This window comes from Scardinius erythrophthalmus (genome assembly GCF_964197995.2).
Source record: "Scardinius erythrophthalmus genome assembly, chromosome: 9".
In the NCBI taxonomy this organism is placed as follows: Eukaryota; Metazoa; Chordata; class Actinopteri; order Cypriniformes; family Leuciscidae; genus Scardinius; species Scardinius erythrophthalmus.
This window is the reverse complement of record NC_138229.1, coordinates 23,162,666-23,183,695: the sequence shown is the minus strand read 5'-3', so window position 1 is coordinate 23,183,695 and position 21,030 is coordinate 23,162,666. Positions and strand designations below refer to the sequence as shown.

The 21,030-nt window shown below is 38.0% G+C and overlaps 1 protein-coding gene across 2 annotated transcripts in view; it reads left to right on the top strand.

Annotated features, from left to right (window-relative positions):
* The first annotated feature begins 746 nt into the window (after positions 1–746).
* Positions 747–21,030, top strand: part of chd7 (chromodomain helicase DNA binding protein 7) — a 68,763-nt gene continuing 48,479 nt past the window's right edge. For both annotated transcript variants that reach the window (XM_081375277.1, XM_081375278.1), the window contains exon 1: positions 747–1,040. The gene's annotated coding sequence lies outside the window, so the exon portion shown is untranslated. The remainder of the gene's footprint in view (positions 1,041–21,030) is intronic.

The window sequence follows — 21,030 nt, the reverse complement described above, 5'->3', positions numbered from 1 at the left end:
TTGCTGTTTTCTTGCCATAAATGTTTGTTTTAGTTTAGAACATGTGTAAAATCATCCGATAATACATGAACCACAGCGTGTAAGGACTGATGATAAATCGTCTGTGAATGCGCCAGAGGCATGTATCAAACCCGAAAGTGCAGCAGGCATATACATAGAAGAACTGACGTAAAGAGGCAGACCTGAACATCCGGGCTACAGACGCCAACAGGGATTGGTTGTTTTACGATTCAGGTAAATTCCGCTTGTATGTGTATAGTTTGGTAGTGTATGATTAGATTATACCCATAATAGTACAGTTGTGAATGGAAATTTCCTCAGATTCAAGAGGGCAAACACAGCATTTTTAATTGTCGTTTTTAATCCTTCTAATGTTTAACTGTGAAAGACAAAATGATTCACAACATTCCAGTAATAAAAAACATGAATGCTTCATGCAAATATTGTGTTTACATATAGAACTGCGGTACAGTGTGATCTCTACATGAGTTTTTCCAGTCAGCATACAAAAAATCTTTAAAACTTTGATACGAGATATCAAGTGCATAATCAAGCTTTTCACTAAAAAAGACTTCGATGTAACATGACGAGAGCTAAAAAAAAAGTTTAAAACCCCGAAATATGATATGTAAATATGAAATATCGATTTTTAAACGACAATCTGCAGTATCGAAACAATACGTAATGTTTATAAAGACCTGGAAAGTAAAAGAAAAAAAGCGCTTGCGTCACAGCCCGGCGAGGTCACTCACGCGCACGCATGTTTATCCAGTAAGTCATGCACGCGCCCCCTGCCTGTGGAAGGTGAGCGCGAGTGTCTAGAGGAGAGGACACGAGAACGCGACTGCCTGGATCGATCGGATTAAACTCGAATTGAGTGAAATTAACACAAAGGAGAGAAGCAGAGTCGGCGAGGACGGGACGCTGAGACGCCGACAGCATTTGAATTTCGACAGTTATTCACGTACTTAAACGGATTTTCGGGATAGATGAAGAGGAGTTAATTGGTGAAAACCCTAAACTGACCCGCGTTGAGTAGGGTAAGGAATAGTCTTTCTTTCTCATTATACAATATGAATCAACCAACTTTATCAGTCGCACACAAACTTATCGGGTAGTTCCTAACGTTTTTAACGTTGTTGTACAAATATACCCGTACTTTCATTGTGAGAAAACTGTTTTTGAGTGTACATTTAACTTGTTTTGTACCATGGCGGTACCCGCGGTGTAAACTGTGTTTTAAAACAGCGAAAAGTTGTTTTAATTCAACTTTCCAGAGGGAACACAGAAGCCGGAGGTTAGTTTTTCGTTTCTTCACATTTTAACTTCTCGAAGAATCTCAAACTAGCTCGAGCACATGCTAACATTAGCTCGTTTAGCTCACGCGCACTGCATTGTATAGAGCCGCACGGGTCCCTATAGGAGTGGAAGCGAGAAATGTGTTAGTTAAATTGTATACATGCCATTTCTGTTCGAGCTCTAGAAAAACACTCACATCCTTTACATTTCTCACGAATTGATGAAAATATTTTTTTTCAAAACCTCATAAAGTAAAGCGTTCGTTAGCAAGCTAATTGTTGAGACACGAGGTGGTTTGAGCGTAGAGGTGAGTCATTGGCCGAGCTGAATGAGGGAGATCCCCGACCCCTCGTATCAACAATTACGCTCAAAAATAGTTTTCACGTGCACGAAACTGCACGTAAGAATAGCCATGAAGTGTTATGCTTGTGGTTTTCGCTTATAACATTCGATTATGCCCGAAATAGTATGTGGAAACAGCAAAGCGAGCAGGAAAGTGCGCTCGTCCAAAGGACAATATAGATACCGGGGAAGGTTGCTTGAGGCCAGATGGTCAATTCCTCGTTTCCTTTATCTATTCGTTAATAGAAGTCAAAAACTTTTATGTATTTCATGAATCTCAGTTCATAGATGTTGCTTGTGTTCTGGGTTGGGGGAATGTTTTATTTGTATCGTTTGGTCGGCTGTGAGAGGCGCATTGGAGAGTCAGGCGTGCGCTGAGGGTAATTAACGTTAGCTAGTTGGAAGTGGCCGATCTGCTGTGAGAGACGGACAGCGTCGACTTCATTGTCTCACGACAAGCTAACTTGCTAGCTGGACACAACTCATCTCACATTTCTTTTGTCCCCTTTCCCCCCTCAACAGGTAGAGAAGGGGTTTAAAGGGAGGAGGGATCGGACGACACTTTATTTGAGGGGAACTGAAAAAAATGCACCTGGTTTATCTTTGGGGGAGTTTCCGTGTTTTTTTCAAAAGTTTACGATTTTGTTTATTTCGTACTATACATAAAGTCGAATGGGTTTTATTATCCAATCTCCATATTAAAGAGACACAGAAAACGTGAAAAGCACCTGCTTCATTTACAGCGTTGTAGAGCCACGAATAGGGGAAACGCTAATTTATAATTTATCATGTAGTGTTTTTATGCCATTTTAACACGTATCTGTATTTTGTCGTTCAAATGAACTAAAACAATTGTCGTTAAAATATTTAGTGTTTAAAAAGTTCTTTAAAACACTATTTTAATCTTGAAAGTCTGACGAAGAATCGTGTAAAGATGGTATCGTCGTTGTCTCTCTCTGCCTCAAGTCTTTAACCCAAGATGGCAGCTTTTAATGTGTGTCGGTCCACTCAATGAGCAGATATTATGAAGACGGTATGGCGGAGCATATGTGAGGCTGCTTTGTAGTCGCTTTAGGCTTTTCATCTCGCTTGCCTTTTCTTGTGGTTGTCGGGGCTTGTTCACTAGTTGCATCAAATCGAAAAGTCAAGTGCTGGTTCCTCTTTTGTCCTCAGAGAAAGTTTGAATCCAACTTGTTGTCGTTTCAGTACACATTTGTGTCTAGTGTAAAGTCGCTTACAGTGCATACCTTCGCCCATATACTGCATTTGATCTGTGAGAAAACATTATTTGTATGAGTTACAGTCGCAGTTCATGGTCAGAGAAATTCTTGTCGATTTAGTCTGCTCAACTTTTTATTGAACTAACGAGATTTTCGATAGCAACTTGCTTGTTCTCCTAACCAATTTAAGAACTTTAAACTAACAATAAGGGGGTATTTATTTCTTGTTTTGTTGATATCTCAGCTATATTTAAGTCGTTTAGATTAGTTCTTATGCTTTAGTTAATGAGATATAACATTGTACATAACCTAGTTTTGTGACTAAATGCAAATATGGCATATGATGTCTGTTGCGTCCTTTGCTAAATGTATTTTTAAAGGGATAGTTCACCCAAAAATGTAAATTTCTCACCCTCATGTCATTCCAAACTCGTAAGACTTTCGTTCATCTTCTAAAACACAAATTAACTTTTTGATGAAATCTGAGAGCTTTTTGTCAACGCAACTGATGCTTTGTTTCAAAAAGTTCATAAAGAGATTCATAAAACTTTCATCAAAAAGACCTTAATTTGTGTTCTGTAGATGATGGAAAGTTTTACCGGGTTGGAAGGACATGAGGGTGAGTGATTAATGACAGAATTGTCATTTTTTGGGTGAACTAACCCTTTAAGTGCATTGCATGAGATATACAAGATCTGGTCAGCAATGTTTACCAATTAATTTGAATGAGTATTAGTGTTGTTTTGATAGTGAAATCCTTTACCCTGGCCTCCAGACGCCTACACACTGCAGTTTTAAACCTACTGTAATGTCCGTGGATCCATATCTTTAGTATGTGCCTGAATGAAACTCAGGGGAGGGAAAAGTCTCCTGTGTGCCTTGAAACAATACAATGAACATGAAAATCTATGCCATAGTTATATATTGCAAAACAGTGAGCATGGATATGTTTTTAATTTGTAACGATTTTGAATTAGTGCAAACCATCCTGGTACTAAACTAGCCGGGGTCTGGCTGTGACAAATTTGGAGAACTTTGGTAGAGTGGGTCAGGCACCCCCTGCTTTGACACATGTGCACACAAACACTGATATTGGACGGTGCTTTCAAAGCTAGTATTTCAGATATCTGACAACATGCTTTCAATCCACGCCAGGAGCAGCACCGCTGTGTGCAGGCCCTTTCCCTCAACCCCTCCTCTCTTGCCGTGGGTTAGCAGGAGGGCTGCAGTGGCCTGTTGTGCTGCAAAACAAGCAGGCTTTTTTTCCCCTTCTCGCTGACCATCCCCCTCTTCCCTGCCACACAGAAGATGGAGGAACCGTTTCAGATGAATAGCTTGGAATGGATGAGTCCTCTAATATTCAAATGAGAGGTTCTGGCAATGGATGAAGATTTAGATATTTTAGTTTTTCTAAATTTAGGGGCCTGCTGCATATGAATTTATTTCAGTTTTTTTCTCTCTGAAAACCTTATTTTTTCAAAAAGTTTCTATAAACTTTGCTTTTATATGGGCAGCAAACCAAGTGGTGCAAAAATAATGTATCTGTACCATGATCTGAGCCTATTTGTTAGTGCGTGTTTAATCAAGCCTTTCAAAATATCTTTAAAAGCTTTCATAATCACATCCGCTGTTAATATTGTCGTGCATGCAATTCACTGTTTGTGTGTCATTTCCCCATTTTTTTTTTTTTTTTTTTTCCTTTTTTTTGGTCAAACAAAGCGGCCTTTTTCCACTCATACAACAACTTAAAACTTGCTTTTTTTCTGTCATGATTTCTTAAAGCCACACATGGTCTGAATTCATAGGCTTTTCATTAGTGGATTTAATGTAGAAATTCCCTTCAGGTCATTTCTGTGTCCCATGTAGCTACTAGGCATGTGCCGGTATCAACTTTTCATGCTGCGATTAATTGATTGAGTTTTTACCACGGTATACGGTATTATCACGATATTTTAATTGCTCAAGAGAAATGAATGGATTGGTGGGGGGGATGTAGAAAAAAAACTACTAATAGTTTTTTAATAAAAACATTACAATAGTGATTGTCAAAACATTTGGTAACTAAATAGAATTTTACACAATTTTCACGCTTTCAATTCTTGGGATTTGATTTCAATCTTGATTCAGTATTGACTTTTTGGATAAATATTAGGTAGGCTACAGTAGATAGACGTTAATTTTTCTCAAGAAAAAATATATCTCACATAATGCTTTAAACATACAGAGAGCCCTGTCAGCTGGTATTATTAAAGGTTAAAAATTAACTAATTAAATTAAATATAATTTGGTTTTCATTGTAATAACAATTATGACACAAGTAAAAATATAATACAAATGTAATATAGTGCACATATTGTGCAAAATACTCCTCTCTATAGCTATTTTTTTCTAGTCAACTAACGTGTTGGTCATTAAATGGCTTTCCTGAGGTAAATGTAACGTTCTGTGACATAATTGTTCACCTGCAGTTTTATTAACCTCTTTCCGTGGTTGAAAAACACTGAATGATCGATATTATGTATGAGGCATACCTTTCGGTAAGTTGTAGCCTACTGTAACTTTAAATAAAAAGTAACAGATGATCGCTTGAACTGAGGCGCTACAGTGATCTGTCAAGTCACATTTACAAGCACCAAAACAGTATTTATTGTCTGAATTTCGTAATAAAATGGACAGAACATGAGAGCTGAGAATTGTTTTCATACCATAATAACCTGCTCTGTCTAGTCTGTCGGTCTCCGTGTCCTCTTTGCTCCGCGATTTTTCTCTGCGTGAGAAACTGCATGTGGCGCGAGAGCGTTTGAAAAGTGTAAATTGCGTGAGTCTCACGCTGAATGCGTATTGACAGCTCTGCTTTTAGAAGGGGGATAAATCGTCGGCAGCGTGCCTCCTTCCGCCATGCTTCTTCTCCATGTGAGGGTTGTTTACATTAGACTAGAGTGCGCACTGCGCCGCATGCACACAGTGCTAATACATGTGGGGATTGTTTACACCAGAGCGCGCACGTGTTTCGCGCAGCATACGCAGTGTTTGTTTAAGCGGTTGATGGAAAATAAGCTAATACGCGTTCTATAAATATAAATTCTGATCTATTGTTTTTCACGGTATTTTGAAGTGCCCACGATAACAATATCGTGCATTTTCATTACCGCGATTTATCGCATTACCGAATACCGGCACATGCCTAGTAGCTACAGGCAGTCATCAGAGCCTCAGGATCCTTAAATTCATCAGAGCTGAGGGAATGTCAAAATCAGTGGTACAGTAACGTTGATATGATGGTTATCATGAGATTAAGACTTTCCATTACTTCATGTAGTATTGATATATCGCGATATAAAATGTGACAGTATGTATCTGGGATGTGAACAGTGAAATGTGAGTTCGTTTTATCCAAGACTCCGCTCACTGTATTTGAGGTAGGCCTATAGCCTAATTCACCCAAAAATGAAATTTCTTTCATCGCGTACTCACCCTCATGTTTCAAACCTTTAATATCTTTGTTCATTTTTCAAACACAAATGAAGAGTTTATTTATTTATTAGGAAACCTGAGAGATTTCTGTCCCTCCATTTAAAGTCCATTCCCTTAACTTAAAAGTTTAACCTAAACACTTAAAGGGGTTAAAAGATCCCAATAAAGGCATTGTAATCAATCAAGCAGTTTAATCCAAGTCTTCTGAAGAGATGTGATTGCTTTATATGATGAACATATTTACTGATGAATGCACATACTGTAGTAAACACTGATGTTTCAATATGTGTGACGTGCAAGAATGACATGAAGTCAGAATTAAATGTTTGCTTTTAAGCCTTTAAAGTTTGGGAATAGTCATTTTGAAACATTTTGCGATTAGAACAGTGATTGTTTGCATTGATCACCTGAAGCGCATACACGCTGGAGCCTTAAAGTGAAAGCATGAACAATTTAAAACACCATATCATGTTTTTCGTTTTAGTGGTATGATTATTCAAAACATTGTCGATGACTTATTATTATCATGTAAGTGCTTTAATAGAGGGAGATAGTGGTGGGAGAAAAAATCGATCCATCGATGCATCGCGATTCTCTCTCCAACGATTCTGGATCGATTCTGAGAATTTCAGAATCGATTCTGAGCTTAGTTTATAACCAGATGTGCGATGACGCAGAGTTTGCTTTAGAAACACCCGTCTTCTGCTTGCTAACAATTCCCCACACACGTACCTTCAGTAAAATAATATTTAATAAAGTTCGGAAAGGTTGAAACGAATGATAAGGACATTCACAGGCTTCATTGTACAGGATGCGCTGTGAGAGACGCGCATGTTACACTTGAAGTGTGCTGTCTCGCGCGTCGATATTCTCCTTAAAAATGCTCTACGAAGTCATCGTTTATGTGGTTTGGAATGCAGTGGACTTATATAGTTAAAATATGAACCTCGCTAACAGAAGGCTGCTTTCAGTTTCAAATGCTGATGCGCGCTTTGTGTTGACTGCTCGCGCATGCGGCTGTGCGACTCCGTTAAGTGGTTTAATTTACTTGTGCAAAATGAACGTAAACACAGCAAGTTATGTCTTAAGGGATTAAACGGTGAGGACAAACCACATTACTACTTGTATTTACAAAGAGATCCGAGCGTGAATGCAGCTAAATAGATATCTAAGATATCTCAGTCTAATAAGATGTCAAAGTAAAAAACAAAAGTATGATGAAAATAAATCACTCACAGTTCTTGAATGGAAAATGTTCAGATAATCTTAAATACTGAAAGCACTCTTCTGTTTCTTTGTCATTTGTTTCTATGCTTCTCTTTATTATTTGCTATTTATATGGTTTGAAGTTATATTAGTTTAAAATTCTTAAAATAAAACAGTTTTAATGTTTTATTTATTTTATTTGTAATTATAAAAAAAATAGACTACTTAATTACTTATGTAAAGTAATGAATTAATGGGGGGGGGGGGGGGGGGGTAGATAAAGAATCGTTCTGGAATCGGATCGTGACTCCCAGAATCGGAATCGGATCGGATCGTGAGGTGACTGAAGATTCCCACCTCTAGAGGGAGAGTCTATTACAGAGATCAACGAATTACTGCATTATAACTAATGACTAAATTACAGAGCTTGTGCCAACATATCCACATCGCTATGATCAGATGATCTCTTAACTGATGTTTTCTCATTGAGAGGAGGGATTTCTTTTTTTTCTTTTTCTTTTTTAAGTGGCCAACCACCACCAGCATTTGATCATTTTCACATTATTTTCATGGCCCCCAGAATATTTTGTTGTATGAATATGAACATGCAATATATCAAAAGAAAGAACAGACCCTCTACTTTTAAACAAAAAAAAGTTTCATTCTAGCTTAATGCATTCTTTTTTTTTTATCAACACTTGAATGTGGGTAAGAAGCAACATTTTGAGCAAAAAGCTGAGAAAATCAAGTTTTTAATCAAAGACTACATCCCGATCTGATTCAGAACGATGATCAAAACCAGATGGAGTAGATCGAGTCTATCAACTCGTGGTGTTGCACACTCGTATAGCCTACCTCATCCTGGGTCGACATTTAATTTGGTAAAATTAGGCACATAGTAAATTTGAAATCCGGAAATCAACACCAATAGTTAGTTTCACCCACAAAGTGTTTGTTCAACACTTTCAAAAGTGTTGCCTCTCGCAACACCGACACAGTGTTACAATATGACCACTAAGAGAGTAAAATATTAACACCAATGCTGATAACAACAACACTGTTACAGAGCTGGGTACAGTTTTGTAGCAAACACTGGCAGAATTAAAATTTGACACTGTTCTGGTGTTGACCTAACACTTTAAAAAAAATGGAAATCACAATCTTCTCAACCTTATAGGAGTCAAAAATTGCACCATCCTGGTGTTGATAGAACACCTTTTTACAAATAAAAACAACACTAAGGGAGTTTTTCTTATTAGGGTTCTGCATTACCTACTTTAAAGAACTGTAAAATAAACTGACATCATTTAGGCTAATCTGAAAATAATAAATTCACTTTGAAATAAACACTTCACTCTATATTACTCTTTCAAAACTTTATTTCAAAACAATCCAGAAAGTTAAATTGTAACCGTAGTCTGGGATCATAGTAGAATTCTGTTCATTGTAAAGTTAAAAATAAAGGCAAAATGCAAACAGTTGTTTTAACAAGCTAGTTTTTTTTTTATTAACTAACAAGCCCATTTACATCATGTTAACTTTTAAAATAAATGAAGGCACAATATAGGCATTTCTGTCATCAGAATTATATGAAAACTGCTTATCAGGTGGTCTGTAATACTTCGAGCTGACCTGTACATGTCAGTGAATGTAAGTCCTGTGTCAGTGAAGTTGATTCAGTACCTTCGACTTTGCAACAGTACAGCAGTGCTTGAGTCAACAACATTCAGCAGATGAAAAACAGTTGCAGGATATGAGTGGATCAGCTGTGTCCAGTTGCTAACAGTAAAGTTCAGTGCATAGTTGTTTCACAGAGCAGGAAAGGCTGTGCAGATCCAACTTTCTCGAAAAATCCTGGAGTGCTGGTTCCCTAGACAACAAAACCAGACCAATTACAATCAATACAATTTGTGTTTTATAAATACAGCAAGTTTATGGTGGAAAAAGTTCAACCATCTTAGACTTTCGTGACTCAAACAAGAAACTGTTTTGTTAGATAAGACTTCAATTTACTGATTTCCAAGTAAATTAAAGACTTAATTCATCCTAAAATTTTAATTTTGTCATTTAATAATTCACCCTCATGTTGTTCCAAACCAGTAAGAGTTTTCCTCATCTTCAGAACACTTAAGTTATTTTTAATGAAATCTAAGAGATTTGTCCCTTCATCGATAGCCTGCTATTCAACTACCACTTCCAAAGCCACGAAAAGGTATAAAGGAAATCATAAGTAATCCATGATGTGACTCAAGTGGTTTAACCTCAATTTTACGACAATTTTAACTCAACTTTATTTACAAAATATTAATCTTCAATGCACGTTCACGCAACATCTACTCTCGCATCAACAACACTTAGGCTACATGTTCTGAACGACATGAGGGTGACTAATTATTGACAGAATTTCCATTTTTGGGTGAACTAACCCTTTAAGACTAAGGCCCCATCCACACTACTGCGTTTTCGTTTAAAAACAGACCTTTTGCTACGTTTGCACCTCCCATCCACACTAAAATGGCAAAAATGGAGAAGTTTAGAAACGCTGCCGACCCGTTTTTCGTTTTGAATTTTAGTGTAGACGGGTCGAAACGAAGGACTTTAGAAACGATGACGTAGTAGAGGCTCATGCTTGGCTCTATGATTGGGTGTCATCAGTCATGGCGTATATCTTTGCTAACAGCTGTTGTGCAAGTAAATTCTGCATTTTACAATGCTATAACTGCCTACATGCGCCGGAGGCAAGCTATTATTCCAGCGATCTGTGACAATTCCCGTGTGCAGTGGCGGTATCGACCGTACATGGAGCGTCGGTTTTGGGTTAACCCGGGAAGAACCAGCGCATGGTGGGATCATTTTATCAATGAAGTTGTGTTTACACCGGCACGCGCATGCCCAGTGTTGGTGAATGGTCACGTGATCCGCGTTTTCAGTCGTTTTAATGTGGACTGAGACCAATTCTAATACACAGCTAAAACGCTGGTGTGGACTGAGATCGTATTCGTTTTAATTCTCCGTTTCTAAACTAAAACGCAGTAGTGTGGGTGGGGCCTAAATTAAGATGTGCACCTTAAAGGGATAGTTCACCCAAAAATGAAAATTCTGTCAGTAATTACTCACCCTCATGTTGTTCCAACCCCGTAAGACCTTCGTTCATCTTCGGAACACAAAATAAGATATTTTTGATTAAATCTGAGCGCTGTCTCACTCCTCCATAGACTTCTAAGGGACTGAAACTTGCTGGCCCAGAAAAGTTATTAAAGAGATCGTTAATATAGTCCAAGTGACCACAGTGGCTTAATCTTAAGTTTATCAAGCGACGAGAATACTTTTTGCGCGCTAAAAACAAACAAAAATAGCGACTTTATTCCACTATTCATTTCCTTCTCTCTGGGCCTCGAGAGTTAACGTAGTGTTTTTGCGCAGCGCGTCAGTGTTGCACGTCGCCACGTAGGCTCACTATTGGCCGACGCTGGTCATGTGTGTGACGAGCTGCGCAAAAACACTACGTTAACTCACTCGAGGCCCAAAGAGAAGGAAATGAATAGTGGAATAAAGTCGCTATTTTTGTTTGTTTTTAGCGCGCAAAAAGTATTCTCGTTGCTTGATAAACTTAAGATTAAGCCACTGTGGTCACTTGGACTATATTAACGATCTCTTTAATACATTTTCTGGGCCAGCAAGTTTCAGTCCCTTAGAAGCCTATGGAGGAGTGAGACAACTCTCAGATTTCATCAAAAATATCTTAATTTGTGTTCCGAAGATGAACGAAGGTCTTACGGGGTTGGAACAACATGAGGGTGAGTAATTACTGACAGAATTTTCATTTTTGGGTGAACTATCCCTTTAAGAAATCTCACTAAAATAGTCAGCTGCCAGAAGAATTTTTGTTCACTTCTTGTGGCTTCGTGATGTTGGGGGCAGGTGATAGGCAGAGATTTCCCAATCAGTTGAGTCTAAAATTAAACAGCAAGAAAACATCTACCTGCCAAATCATGAAAACAATTGGTTTGAAAACTCATTTTAAGTAAAAAGGATTACTTTTGTAAAATAATTTGACTGGACAAATTCAAAATAAGCGTTATGAAACAGAGAAAATCTAGTTATACCAAATAGAAACAAAGCTATGATTATTTTTTTTTTGTGCCCATGATTCTCTCATATGTTATGTTAAATCTTACAGGTTCTTGTCTGTACAGTCTTTAAACACCAAGCCTGGTGCCCCTTAGCCACTTGGTGCATCATAGAAATGCTCCTAGCAAACACATAGCAAAATCAATACATTTAAACATGAAAGCATATCCAAACATCAACCAAAAGTTAATCTGATAAATACATTTTGCATAAATGTTTAATCTGAAAGAATTACCCATTCTAAGAAAATTGGTCCTCCAAATAAGGAACTAAAGTGACAATTGCACGTGCATTGTTGGTCCGCAGTTTGTAGAGTTCTTCTGTTTTTCAGTTATACGCTAGGTGTACTGGCAAACGAGAGTAAAAGATAGTTTGAGGATAAATGCATACTTTTATGATATTTGGACATCACAAATATTGTCATAAAACAAATATAACATTATAAAACACGTATTGTAAATGAGTTAAAACACTTGCTCTGTGTTTTCACTGTTAAAAGCAAACTCTGTGTCTGCACTGCACCACGAGTCAAAGAATTATGTAGGGCCTAGTCTTTGAGAAAGGTTTAGGCGTGCACATTACATAAATATTGTTATAAAACAATATAATGCCATGAAATACAAGGTTGTAATTTAGGTTAAAAACCCTTACATTCTGAGTTTTCCCTGTTAACGTTACAAGCAAACCTCCTCGTCGCCAGCTCCGTATTTAGGCCTAGTCAAAGTCGCCTTTGAGAAGTTTCGGCTCGTTTAAGCGCGCAGAGCATTTAAATATCGCTATAAATCAATATGTTACGAAATACTTATTGTAAATTAGATAAAACACTTTCGTTGTTTCTCTGTTAAAAAGCAACAAAAATTCCTCTCTGAGAGCGGTTTAGCCATGCACAGCACATAAATATTGTTATAAAGCAATATGATGTAATAAAATGCATATATAAATACGATAAAACACGTGATATCTGTTTTCCCTCCTCGTATGCCTTGCATCGCGAGTCAAAGAAAATGGCGCCTGTGAAAAGTTTTAGCTCGAAGCTTGTAAATGTCCCGTATGTAACCTAATTACACTCTGTGTTTAGATTTAACTCTACATATTTTCACCAGCCAGAGGGTGCGGTTTACACTAGCAGTGTTAATCCCTTGAAATTCAACACCAGAAAATTAACTCTTTACACTGAGTCCTTAACACCAGGATTTCAACACTGGAGATTTTGCTGTGATATGCTGTTGATGATTGCGTTATTTTACATATGCATACGTCAGGATGTTAAGTGAATTCTTAGATTCAATGCGTTTGTGAGTATTGGATTTTATCATGGCTTATTTTGCAAACAACATGACTTGTTGATCTCCTTAGTGGTTTCTTTATAGTGGAAGCCAAAATGAGTCCAAACTTCAGCTCTGTACAACACAGCGGGAGATGGTATAATTCTATCATCTTTTGAGCTGAATTTGCTAATGTTAACGCTAGTGATGCATCTTTGTGGTTCTCCGTGTCAGAGTTTACATTCTGAGATAACTGTGCCCAGGGTCCGAAATTAACACCCGCCAAGCGCCAAATGCGGGTAGATTTTCCGTTTGGCGAGTATATCTCAAAAGGCTATCCGCCACAGTGGCGGGTGAATGTTCATACCAAAATAATAAAATTGTCAGCGCGCACGCGCTCTTCTGCCTCCTAACGAGCAGAGAGAGAGAGAGAGAGCGCGCGCGCGCACTCACTATTCAGAGCGGACAAGCGTCAAGCTTCCCCGTACTTTTTGACAAGCGTCCTTGACAGGGCGGCCAGAGCTTCTTTGTAGCTCAAGTCGGCGGCGGTGTGTACGTACAGTTAACGCTCTATCTGTTGACGGTGCTGAGGAAAAAGGATATGTGAAGCTCCCGCCACTGGAAGAAGCGGTCGCCGCCCATTTGTGTCCTGCTCATCAAAGCCGTGCAGAGCGTCTTCAGCACTCACGGATCGTGCATACTCCGCCGCTGGCCAGGCTGCTTCTGCTTTACACACCATGCATGGCCGTTCTTTTCTCGATAAAATTAGTTTTCTCATAGCGTTTGCAACGCAATACTCGTTCCCTTATCTCTCAGGGAACCGAGGTTACGTAAGTAACTTAGCCGAGTACGTTCTGCCTTCCCTTCCACATGAGTCAGGAAACAAAACAAAACAAAAAAAAAAAATGATTTCACCCCAATGAGAGTAATATTTCACTATATATATATATATATATATATATATATATATATATATATATATATATATATATATATATATATATATATATATATATATATATATATATATATATATATATATATATATATAATTATTATTATTATTTTATTATTTTTTTTATTATACATTTCAAATTTTGCTCTGGACACTTTTTTATGTTTGTATTCAACATAATATGCCTACCTTATTATCTCAATTAAAAGTACTGAAATGAATGTATATGTCACAAAAAAAGGGGCTGTTTATTATTTTGGCCGGTAAAAAATATGCTTGGCTGGTGGATTTTTTCATCTACCAGTCCCCGTGGCAGGTGAGCCAAAAAGTTAATGTCGGACCCTGACTGTGCCATATAGCGATCCGGTTTAAAACGAACATAAAGCCACTGAAACTAATCTTGGATGAAAAAAAAAGAAAAGAGCCTCAAGCGGCAAACGAACCGAAACTTTGCTTTTCATTTATACACGGACCGAAAAAACTGACAAACATCCGGCTTCTTTCTCAACTGTTCACTTTTGACATAAACAAGAGGATATTGCCAGGATGGGTACTTAGACGAGTATTTTGACAATTTTGTGTGTGTGTCCGTTCAAGGGCAAGGAAACGCGAAAGAGGAATCAATTCGGTGTTCGAGCGCTGTCTGTGCCTCTCTCTCTCTCTGTGCGCATGCTTTGGATGCGTGCGGAGTCCCGACTTTCTCCTCTTCTTCTGGTTTAAAATTGTTTGAATGTGTAAATTGGCAAGACAAAACACGTCCAAATTATAAACTTTTCACTCTGATGATTAAATTTAGCAGTTAATTCGCGAAGCACATGCGTGCCAAACCGTGGGGCCTGATCCGTACGGATCACGGATCATCTGCGATCCGTTCCCACCCTAGTTGTCATTGTAAATACTTTCACATATGACCACGGAGGAAAATCGGAGAGGGTCACATTCAGCATACAGACACCGACACAGTCATTTTTTGTATTTATTTCAACAAATGACAGCCAAAATCAAATCCATAGAAGCTTTTGAACAGTTTTGAAGGGGCTGCGTGCAAGTTCTGCTAATTCACAAGCCGAGTGAGAGTCACACTCTCATGTTAATTATGTTAATTATTTAATGTTAATTATTAAACCAAACAAAATACAAAAACACTCAGCAATGTGATTATTTTGAGTGATAGGGATTAATCATCCCTTTAAAATTGCATTTTAATAAATTACATTTATTACTAGATTTGCTATCCGGCGTCTTTCCATCACCTCATCAACCTGCTACCCTTAGTGTTTTTACACGTAGAAAAAGCGAAAACATTTATTACACTGTCCAGTTTTCTCCCTGAATGATGTGAGTTCCTATAGCAATTCTTGATTCATCATGAATGACCTACAATGGCGACATTTTTCACAATCACGACAGAAAATCAAAATACTGCACGATATAAACAAAACAGACTGAACTCGACACATCGTGACAGCAGCTTCACATTCTCTATATCTGTATCCTCGATTGCAGGCAAGTATTTAAATTCAGTAGAAAAATCATTCCTCTTCATAACATAAGGATCACGTCCAAATTATGTTGTGATTTTCTGTTTGTACCTTTCTAAACCAGCACAGTATGGACTTTCCTCCATCTCGTCCATACTGCTTTTCACTTCCTGCCCTCCATCTGAATTTCGCCCGTAGTCAGAATCATGAATGCGTCAGTCTGCAAACAAGCTATTTCCACTCACTAATATTTTTTTCACACATTTTGCTTTTGATTTTATATTATGAAATCAAATGATAAAATATCAAATCAAGAAATAATTTTGTCAAAGTTTGGCACGTTGTTTTATTGAAGTATATGAGAAGTCAATTTCTAATGAAAAACAAACTATTATTCAAACTGCAACTGAATTACACCATAAAGAGTGCTCCTTTTTATAATCACTGAAGTGTCAGTAATTTCAGTATGATACTAAAGAACAATGGTACATTTTAATAAGAGTAAAATATTAAAATTTTTCACTATAAAAATAGTTTTTGCACGTTATTGTAGTGAAGTTAATTTTATCTCCATCTTATCTCGAACTCACTGCTTTAATGTCAAAAGTGCATTTCCAAGAAATAAACATGTAGCTAATATTAGTAACTGTACTTAATGCAAAACAATAGTAGTTTTATGATTAAATTACCTTGATGATTTAAAAAAAAAAACCCCAGCGCTACAAGATCAGGTGCTGGCGCCACCATCTGTAGAACACACCTGTGCTACTGCTCTTAAAGGGGTCATCGGCTGCAAAATTCACTTTTATATGGTGGTTGCATATAAATGTGTCTTTGCAGTGTGTGGACACACCACTATACAATGAAAACAATCCATTCACTTTTTTTTTTTTATCCTCAAAAAGCCTAAACAGTCTCAATATATTTCTGAGCAATATGTCATATTGCTCATGCTCCGCCCACGACCACTGACGGCCTGTCACGTATAAGCATATTTCCCCTATTAGCATATTTCAGCCATTTCTACTGTCTGCCATGGCAGCACTTTGTGTCTTGTCAACACGCCCCAAGGAAGAGAGGGGTGGGGTGAGCAGTTGCTCATTATCATTTAAAGAGACATGCACCAAAACGGGTCGCTGTGAACAGAGCTGTTTTTGAGGTAAAAAGGGATTTGTTTTACACAACCATTGAGGAATTTTAACCAAAGTATGTTACAAACTTTACATGGAGACCCTAAAGAATCATACCAACTTGTGAAAAATGGGCATCCGATGACCCCATTAAATGTTAGTCTGGAGCCCTGATCTGGTTAAGCTTCCTCCATACTATGCCAGTGACATGGGTGAGATTATTTTGCTTTAAAGCCTTTTGGCTGTGTGTCCACCAAAGCATTTTTAGCCAGCTGAAAATGCTAGGCGCTCTGCTGAAAATGCCTAGCTGTGGGTGCTTGAGAGCGTTTCGGCAGCACAGCATTTTTTTTTTTTTAGTATAGACACTTATGATACGGAATATCCGCGAAAGTGTTTCTAGTACCACATTTCACACATTTTGTTTCTGTGTTGATTCTATATTAAAATGTCGATACAATGCAACGTAGCCTATTTTCGCTTGCTCTTGTTTTAAATTTTGTTCCGTTATTATGCTTGTTGTCATCCGTTGACAAGCAGAATGTGGCGGTTGGTCGGTGTGGTATTGGTCCTGCCCCACCTCCTCTGTGATTGGACAGTTGGGTAAAAAGTGACAATGATGAGTGATCGGCGACCTGTAAAAAACGCAGAGCGCTCAGCGTTTCAGCGTGAAAAAAATGCTCAGCACCTCGTTACGCTCATGGCGTTTTGAAAAACGCCAGCCGCATGAAAAAAAACGCTTTGGTGGATACACGGCCTTACTGTCGTCTTCTGCTAGAGGAACAGTGGAATTTCATGGCTTCTTGCCCCAGCTGACCCTGCTGCAAGTTCTCAGCTGGTACTCAAATGCCAGAGGCAGACTGGGTGACAGCAGGTCTGGAAGTGAAGGTCAAAGTTCTCTTCCTCTTTTTTTTTTTTTTTTTTTTTTTTTTTTTTTTTCTACCCCAAATCCGCTTTCTCTGTGATTGTCTGTGACTTTTAGCGCACTCAAGCTCTTGTTTTTATGTGTGACTGAAATGTTGCCATCTAACTGTTCCTTCTAATAGGAACTGCTTCATATTCAAACTGTAATGATTGTTGCATGACATCATATCACGCACGGATTGCACTGCTCTCCGCAAGCAACAGTTTTTTTTTTTTACCACATTTGGGTAAGCTAGCACGATAAAGTGTGAAGGAGGGGAAAAACTCATCCATTTAATTACAGCTGCATTGTGTAAAGGAACCAGTTTACGCAAATGGAGCAGCTCTACGGCCCTAACCCCCGCTCACTCTCCAGTTACCCACCCGTCGCATCCTGTGTCACCCTCACACTGTCTTTGTGCTCAGTTACTTGCCACAGATACACCCCCTCCAAACCCCCGCCCATGCATATAATGTGGAGGAGCACACACATAAATTATGCCCAGCTGCAGTTACAGCTTCTAGTGGGGGTTGTTGAAGAGGGGAATGAAATAAAAGGAATGCTGCTGGAGAGCATTTGTGCAAGGAGCTTGTTTTGAGTGCAGCCCCTCCTTTTTGCTATGATGCACACCTCGTATGTTAAACTTAAACTCAAGAGACAAACCACAGGTGGCCATAGACCTGCCCTCTCTTAACAAGGTTTTAAAGCTCCCTGTGAAATGGGAAAATTGGGGAGGTAGGATTGGTTAATCAGTGACGTGCTTGCCGAGTGCATTAAAGAGACTGTCGGTGTTAATGACTGCAATCACACGCACTTGGTGGGCCTTTCCTCCCCCACTTTTTTTCCCTTTAGTCTTTTTCTGTGCTAGTATCACCGTGCATTGCTCTTTTGGCAAGGCCACATTGGTTGGTTTGGTTTCAGGAAAAAACAATGCGGGTTGGTGCTCTGACACAGATGGCTGAAAACCGGCTCAGACTGCTTTTATGTTTATCGCTAGTGTCAAAAGATGATTGTTGAACGATTAATGAAAGAGAGCATGAACTTGTTCACCTTTATAAACATGAGCTTATTGTTAGCATCATCTCATAAATACTGATGTTTTGTTGGCAGTTCTGTCACTGAGGGATTTTGCTGTTTTTTCAGTTTTTTAGTTAACCAGATCTCTCATATATTATTTTATATTAAGAATCAAGTGACCTTCAATGTAACTTTAATGCATGATGAAAAGTATGTCAGTGTGACCTATAATGTTCATCAAATATGTATTCATAGTATAAGGCTTTATCAAACATTAATGGTGGTTTTGTTTATCCCATGAATGCCCCATGCACCTCCTATATTTTGTATGAGGAATGGAAAAAAACCTCAGTGAACTACTCGTGTAGCCATGACATCTTATAATCTGTTATCAGTGCGACTGATTGGCTTTCTTACATTGTGTAACTTAACTGTTATGAAACTGATTTTGAGGAAGATGGTGAGTTGCACGAATCCCTTCCATTCACACGTAGCTGGCAAGAGATGTTACCTATTTTGTTCCTCAGTGAGACCTTTCTCATGTGTCTACGGTCTCTATAAGTATGTTTGTATTAGAGCTGCATGATTGTGGATGAACTGAGAATCACAATTTTTTGTTGCAAATTGAGATCACGATTCTCCCATGATTCTGAACGGACAACTAAACAAACTAGCATGTAATTTACTAGAGGTTCTGACAAAAGTAAATTGCTGCAGTTTATGTAATTTTTTTTAATTTGACTTATAATTTAAAAATCAGTTTGATTTGTGTTGTCAAATTTCGATGTGTATCCATTAGGCTTGTCAAAGTACCGGTACTTCGGTACCAAGTCGGTTTTGAAATTGAGAAAATGTGACCAGCATATATACCAGCATTTCCGTAGTATAGAGTACCGGGTATATTTGATATACCCAGTAATAGGCATCTGCTTTTAGTTGCTTTTGTGTTTATCTAAAGCTAAGCGCAGGTCTCCAGGCTAACTTTTTTTACTAGAGCACTGTAGTCGATATATGACGTGTGGTTTCATTTAACACACACACACACACACACTGAAGCACGATGACGCTCGTGTTTTCCAGCCTCTGCCGTCTAACTATATGAGAGCATAAATGCATGAACTTAATCCCCAGAGCCACTCTGAGAGCCACTTCATCAGCATTTTACCGTTTCATTTGAGAAAAAACTATAGTTGTCATGCACGCACAGAAACTCAAGTCTTCACGGCAACCCGTCAAAATAAGTTATATAATAGCTATTATAATAATTGTAGTAATAATTATAATTATTATAATAATTATTATTATTATTATTATCATTAGGTGTGCATAGAGTAGGGATGTCAATTTTCACAAATTCCTATGATTGATCGTCGTTTAAATTAATAATCAATTAATCAATTAATCGTTAGCGTTAATGCTACAACAATGGCATAACAGCATGACAGGGAGTGCCCAAAACGCTATGTTCCTCATTATCCACAAAATTAATGAGAGAGGTTTTTAATCTAAATAAAGGGCTAATAGGATTGTAAAATGAGTTGATGTGATTGATCATTTATTAAATTACTTATTTAATAATCAAATATATAACGGCTAATACAACGTGTCACCAGCGTCGTCTCTGTGTGCTAGTCCTGTTGTGGAAGCGCTTTTTCTGGAACAACGCACTGAAAACGGCAACTAAACCCAATGAATTCACAACGATTTATTAAAATAGTGTTCTCATTAATGTTATGTAATATGACAGTCCCAATAGTTATTATTAGTGGTGCATTGTTGTTTGAGCTGTGCGCGCGCTGAAGCTCTGAATGAACACTGGTAAACGCACTTACGTTCGATAAGTTTTACCGATAAAATTTATTATCGACAATTAATCGATCGTTGATTAATCGTTAACATCCCTAGCATAGAGGGTTGCTTATTTTTCACTTGATCTCTTTCATAAACAATGTTAACTTTTAAATGGCTTGTAGTCTTCAAATGTTTATATATATTTACTTTTAATGATTATCATAAATAATAAAATAATAAAGACTCGAGATCCAGAGAGAAGTAAAAGAAAAGTGGAATAAAGTCGTTATTTTTGTTTGTTTTTGCGCACAAAGTATTCTCGTTGCTTTATAAACTTAAGATTGAGCCACTGGAGTCACTTGGACTATATTAACAATGTCTTTAATACATTTTCTGGGCCAGCAAGTTATAGTGTCCATAGGTCTGCAGGAGGAGTGATCCAGCACTCAGATTTCATCAAAAATATCTTAATCTGTGTTCCGAAGACGAACAAAAGTCTTACGGGGTTGGAACAACATGAGGGTGAGTAATTACTGACAGAATTTTCATTTTTGGGTGAACTAACCCTTTAAGGATTGGCCTTTCAAGCAAAAATCATATTCGATGATTGTTCGAAAATCGCACCCCTCCCCCACATGCTCACCGGTAAGACTGCGTTGACTCAAATCCCGCTCCGACATTAAATTTCTCAGTAGGCTACTGTAGGCTAATATATAGGCCTACGTGTTGTAGTCTAGTCATTAAAGAAAACGCATTTAGTTTCATATTTATGTTTAAATAAAATAATAAAATGTTTTAATTTGCAGACATGATTTTGA